Genomic DNA, 6,829 nt, shown 5'->3' with positions numbered 1-6,829 from the left:
TCTCCACCACCACCACACTGAGCACTGGGGCCCCCCAGGGCTGTGTGCTCAGTCCACTGCTGTTCACTCTGCTGACTCACGACTGTGCAGCAATGCACAGCTCGAACCACATCGTCAAGTTCGCCAATGACACGACCGTGGTGGGTCTCATCAGCAAGAACGACGAGTCAGCATACAGAGAGGAGGTGCAGTGGCTGACGAACTGGTGTAGAACCAACAACCTGTCCCTGAATGTCGACAAAACAAAAGAGATGGTTGTTGACTTTAGGAGAGCACTGCTGAACATCGATGGCTCCTCTGTGATCGTCAAAAGCACCAAATTCCTTGGTGTTCACTTGGCGGAGAAACTCACCTGGTCCCTCAACACCAGCTCTATCACCAAGAAAGCCCAGCAGCGTCTCTACTTTCTTCGAAGGCTGAGGAAAGCACATCTCCCACCCCCCATCCTCACTACATTCTATAGAGGGACTATTGAGAGCATCCTGAGCAGCTGCATCACTGCCTGGTTTGGGACTTGCACCGTTTCGGACCGCAAAGCCCTGCAGAGGATAGTGAGGACAGCTGAGAAGATCATTGGGGTCTCGCTTCCCTCCACCAAAGACATTTACAAAAAACACTGTATCCGCAAAGCAACCAGCATTGTGGACGACCCCACACACCCCTCACACAAACTCTTTACCCTCCTCCCGTCTGGCAAGAGGTACCGAAGCATTGGGGCCCTCACGGCCAGACTGTGTAACAGCTTCTTCCCCCAAGCCATCAGACTCCTCAGTACTCAAGAGACTGGTTTGACACACACACACACACACACACGTGTCCTGAGTTGCACTTTAATTACTGTCACTTTATAACTGTCTGCTACCTCAATAACTGCTATATGTGCATAGAACATTATCTCATAGTATGTTATGTTTACATTTTTAGAAACTGTCATCTTTTTTGCACTACTGAGTACTGGTCGGCGCTGCACTGTCTATTGTCCTGTTCATTGTCAGAAATTTGTTGTACTGTCCTGTACTTTTTGCACATGTTTGCACGTGCACTTTATATAGGTATATGTAGGGTTTTTTTTTTATATAGGTATTTTATTTTGTTGTGTTGTCTCATGTGGTCCTGTGTTGGTCCTTTGTTGTTTTTATGTTGCACCATAGTCCTGGAGGAACGTTGTCTCGTTTTGCTGTGTACTGTACTAACTGTATATGGTTGAAACGACAATAAAAACCACTTGATTTGACTTGATTTTGATTTGATTATCCAGTAGTATAGTATAGTGTCTGGATATACATTAAATTAGGAGTGGTGGTGGCATAGTGGGCTAAAGCACATAACTGTTAATCAGAATGTTGCTGGTTCGATCCCCACGGCCACCACCATTGTGTCCTTGAGCAAGGCACTTAACTCCAGGTTGCTCCGGGGGGATTGTCCCTGTAATAAGTGCACTGTAAGTCGCTTTGGATAAAAGCGTCTGCCAAATGCATAAATGTAAATTGTTCTAAATCTGAAGGTATGTCTTTGGGCCCACCACTGGCCAGAGATGTAAAAAGTCTATTTTTATTCAGATGGGATAAGAAAATGTGTATTATCTAGATGCAAAAATACCATAAAATCTGTCAGAATTAACACAAATATGGGGTACAAAAAATCAATTTGAGGAAGATTTGAGACGATGGAGTTTAATTCCCCTGACTCTCAAAACAAATAGAAACTATAAAAATAAATATTCTCCCTAGGATTATTTTCCTTTTTGAAAATTCGTCTCCATATCAAAAAGTGTTTTTAGACAATGGGATAAATTACTCTGTAAATATACACTCACCTAAAGGATTATTAGGAACACCATACTAATACTGTGTTTGACCCCCTTTCGCCTTCAGAACTGCCTTAATTCTACGTGGCATTGATTCAACAAGGTGCTGAAAGCATTCTTTAGAAATGTTGGCCCATATTGATAGGATAGCATCTTGCAGTTGATGGAGATTTGTGGGATGCACATCCAGGGCACGAAGCTCCCGTTCCACCACATCCCAAAGATGCTCTATTGGGTTGAGATCTGGTGACTGTGGGGGGCATTTTAGTACAGTGAACTCATTGTCATGTTCAAGAAACCAATTTGAAATGATTCGAGCTTTGTGACATGGTGCATTATCCTGCTGGAAGTGGTGGCCATAAAGGGATGGACATGGTCAGAAACAATGCTCAGGTAGGCCGTGGCATTTAAACGATGCCCAATTGGCACTAAGGGGCCTAAAGTGTGCCAAGAAAACATCCCCACACCATTACACCACCACCACCAGCCTGCACAGTGGTAACAAGGCATGATGGATCCATGTTCTCATTCTGTTTACGCCAAATTCTGACTCTACCATCTGAATGTCTCAACAGAAATCGAGACTCATCAGACCAGGCAATATTTTTCCAGTCTTCAACTGTCCAATTTTGGTGAGCTCTTGCAAACTGTAGCCTCTTTTTCCTATTTGTAGTGGAGATGAGTGGTACCCGGTGGGGTCTTCTGCTGTTGTAGCCCATCCGCCTCAAGGTTGTGCTTGTTGTGGCTTCACAAATGCTTTGCTGCATACCTCGGTTGTAACGAGTGGTTATTTCAGGCAAAGTTGCTCTTCTATCAGCTTGAATCAGTCGGCCCATTCTCCTCTGACCTCTAGCATCAACAAGGCATTTTCAGCCCACAGGACTGCCGCATATTGGATGTTTTTCCTTTTCACACCATTCTTTGTAAACCCTAGAAATGGTTGTGCGTGAAAATCCCAGTAACTGAGCAGATTGTGAAATACTCAGACCGGCCCGTCTGGCACCAACAACCATGCCACGCTCAAAATTGCTTAAATCACCTTTCTTTCCCATTCTGACATTCAGTTTGGAGTTCAGGAGATTGTCTTGACCAGGACCACACCCCTAAATGCATTGAAGCAACTGCCATGTGATTGGTTGATTAGATAATTGCATTAATGAGAAATTGAACAGGTGTTCCTAATAATCCTTTAGGTGAGTGTATATGGAGTATATTAAGTTATCAAAACCGTTTAAAGGGCTAGGACTCCCAGTCTACAGTGAAATGGAGGAAGATGGAAATGTATCATATGGATGAATCCACAATTATATCTTTGTTCTTACACAAACAAAGTAATACATTTAGATTAATAGAAAGATTCTGTATTAATAGTAATTTTAGAATTTGGGTAGGAATAAGTATAAAATAGTAAAATTAAGAAAGATATTGTTTATTTACAAGAAATTGCTAAAGATCCTTATTTCAGGCCAAACAGATTAGAGAATACATTCAAGTTTTAGGTAGATAAAGATCTGAAAAGATTTAATCAATTGTTCACTGATAAAGAAATTGACTCCTTTCTAAATTTATCAAAAAAAGTACGACCTCCCAAATTCACAATTTGTAATTATTTACAGTTACAAAATTATGTTAATAATGTTATGTTATGTTATAAACGAAACAAAAAGAGAAATGCATCCATTCATTTATTATAAGTAATACATACTATAAAACAAATTCAATAAAAAGTTTTGGCTCTCAAAAAGTGCCCTTGAAGGAGACATAGGATACTCAGAGTAAAATGATACTTCTGTTGGCAGATTAATTAAAAATAAAATCAGTCAGCAAGACTGGGAAGAAATATCACATAATATATTTTAAACTACTCATTCCAGTGTTTGGAGGGAATATGCCTGGAAGATACAAATGAGAGATTACACCTGTAATCCAAAGTAAATACAGTACAATAGTGTGGTAAAAGTGGCTTGTTGGTGAAATTGTGTGGAAAATAAGGCTCTTAATAGTAATGTGTGCTTTTAATTAAAACATGTTGGAATTACGTGATTAGACAAATTAATTTAATATTTAATTGCACAATAGAATTCCATCCAGAAAAACTTATTTTGGGTAAACTTCCCTTGTGTTTAAGAAATAAAACCAAACAATATACACTTTTTAGGTAGCTACATCTGTACATCTACTTATTCATCCGATTATCTAATCAGCCAAGCGTGTGGCAGCAGTTTAATGTATAAAATCAAACAGATATGAGTCAAGAGCTTCAGTTAATGATCACATAAACCATCAGAATGGGGAAAAATGTGATTTCAGTGATTTTGACTGTGGCATGATTGTTGGTACCAGATGGGCTTGTTTGAGTATTTCTGTAACTGCTGATCACCTGGGATTTTCACACTCAACAGTCTCTAGAATATAAAGAGAATGGTGCAAAAAAAATAAAAAATCCAGTGAAGCAGTTCTGTGGACGAAAACACTCCAGAGGTCCACTCCATTATGTAGGTGTTGGATGACAAACTTCAATCTTGGCTTGACATATGTATTTATTTATTTATGAGAGCAGAGGCGTCTTCCTGGCTGACCTTCCATGTAGATCAGATATTATCTCTTTCTAATGATTGACTGGTGCACATTCACATTAACTGTTTAACTCAACTAAAATAGCTTAAGTACTTTCTATTGTGTAAGGCAGATTTCAGATTTGTGTGCAAGGTGCACTTTCAGCTTTGTTAAATATTACCACAAGAGGGTGCTATAACCAAATAAATCGTTATAACACTGCACATGCTTGATGGTTTGTGCTATTGGATGGTTTTAATGTGTTGATGTTTGGCATTGTCCTTTTTTGTTGCAACCAATCTAATCAAGTCTCGCCAAAATAAAAGTTGGTATGACTGCCTGTAGTCACCTCTGACAACACCTTCCATTTACATAAGCAGTCTGCTAAGATGTGTTGTCACATAGATGTTTTATTAATCAAATTATTTATTTTAGCTAAGTTAACTTGTCTTGTTCAAACAATAGCTCAAAAGCAATTGTATTCATTTTGGCAGGAATCCACTAATGTATAGCTGTTCATAGAAAATGAAGTGATTTCTTTAGTGCAGCGGTTTCACACACTTTTTACTTGTTTGTTTTTGATAGGAAAATGTGAGCAAACTGCATGTTCTGAATGCACCTCTTATATACAGGCAAACAGAGGTCACCATATGTTTAGAAGTGTTTTGACAGATGTCCATACTGATGTTATACATTGTGTTTGAGAATGTGTGCAAGGCAGAATAAGGACAGCATTTGCCAGCAACAAGATTTTAAGCTTATTTTTATTGCAATGTGTGCAATATAGGTCTACTGTCTATATACAACAACATTGAATATGTCCATATGTGTATGTATCTCTACAAAACATGGTTATCCAGTCGATCTGGTCATGATGGGAATAGTTCAATATTTCAGTCATACAAACACGTTGTTTAAAATCTTAATGTAGGTTTAGTGGGCTAAAGGACATAACTGGTAATCAGAAGGTTGCTGGTTCGATCCCCACAGCCACCACCATTGTGTCCTTGAGCAAGACACTTAACTCCAGGTTGCTCCGGGGGGATTGTCCCTGTAATAAGTGCACTGTAAGTCGCTTTGGATAAAAGTGTCTGGCAAATGCATGATAAATGTAAATGTAAACTTTAATAATAGTACTTTTAACAGCCAGCAGGTATTTCCCCAGTTTAGAAGGCTACAGATGATTACACTGTTTTTATGAGGGTGGGGTGAAATGTAGGCTTGTAGACTTAATATTCATTAAAATATTGTCAAAATGTAAGCTAAACATCTTAATGGTCCTAAAGAGTCTTCCTTTTCTTTTATTTTGCAATTTGTAATTTCTTATTTTTGTCTTTTGATTTTAGGCTGAAATATGACCCGGATATCCTCCTGACAGGTTTCATGAAGTTAATCTACATAAGACATAACTACAGTGTTATGGAGGAACTATATCTCTTTAATGTCCAAACACTTATGAATGATGATTAACCCTCCTATGGTATTCGGTCATTTTGGACCAAATTTTCTTCATTTAATAAAAGTTGTTTCCTTTATCTGAGCAGTACAAGACTTGGTGATTTTTGGTGAAAAATAAAACGGGCTTGATTTGATGTCTAAGTGGTTGTAAAAATAAATACAAAATGACATTTGTGGGAAATGAATGGGAAAGACCAAAAAACAGCAATTTTTAAAAGATCTGTCAAATACAATCAATAAATCAGCCACAATGCAGAAAAAACTTACAGGTTGAGACTCTAAAACATCCTCAGTGCAAAACATACACACCCGCACACACACACAACCACACTTACACACACACGTGTGCGCACAAATTAACTGGTGAGACTCTAACACAGAACTTTTTTACATTTGTCAAAAAATAATAATAATAAATCAGTCACAATACTAGGCACACACACTCAGAAATGAAGGGGTGAGACAATAACACACAATGCCAAACACATGCACACAGAACCAAGGCATCAATATGTGGAGCTCTACAGCCATCTTTTGGTCATTGTTAGCATTCCAAGTCATCTGTTGTTTTCCAACTGATGACAGCAATCTGGCACACACAAATTTGCAAAAAAAAATAAAAAATTATATATATATATATATTTCTATAGAAAGTTTGAAATTGCAAAATGTTTACTCTGATTCATCTGTCTTATGCTCTAATTGAATTTTCTGAATTTAGCTTTTTCAGAATTATTATGCATTTAATTTGAGTTATTACATTTTCATGTTTGAAATACATTTTTGGTCTTCTCTTTGTAACACCATGGTCAGGTTTGATTGCAAGCATAATGACATTAACTGCAAAAACTGACACTTCAAATCAAATTTAAAATGCTAAAGTTTGACAAATATTAATTTAATAATGTCTAAAATATATCCAAATGCCTTTCTTGTGATGAAATATAAAATTAGGTTACAGCAAGCATCAGACTACACGGCAGGTGGCTACAGCAATCTGTCACGTTC

This window comes from Xyrauchen texanus, chromosome 1 (genome assembly GCF_025860055.1).
Source record: "Xyrauchen texanus isolate HMW12.3.18 chromosome 1, RBS_HiC_50CHRs, whole genome shotgun sequence".
NCBI lineage: Eukaryota > Metazoa > Chordata > Actinopteri > Cypriniformes > Catostomidae > Xyrauchen > Xyrauchen texanus.
Note: the sequence above shows the minus strand (reverse complement) of the source record.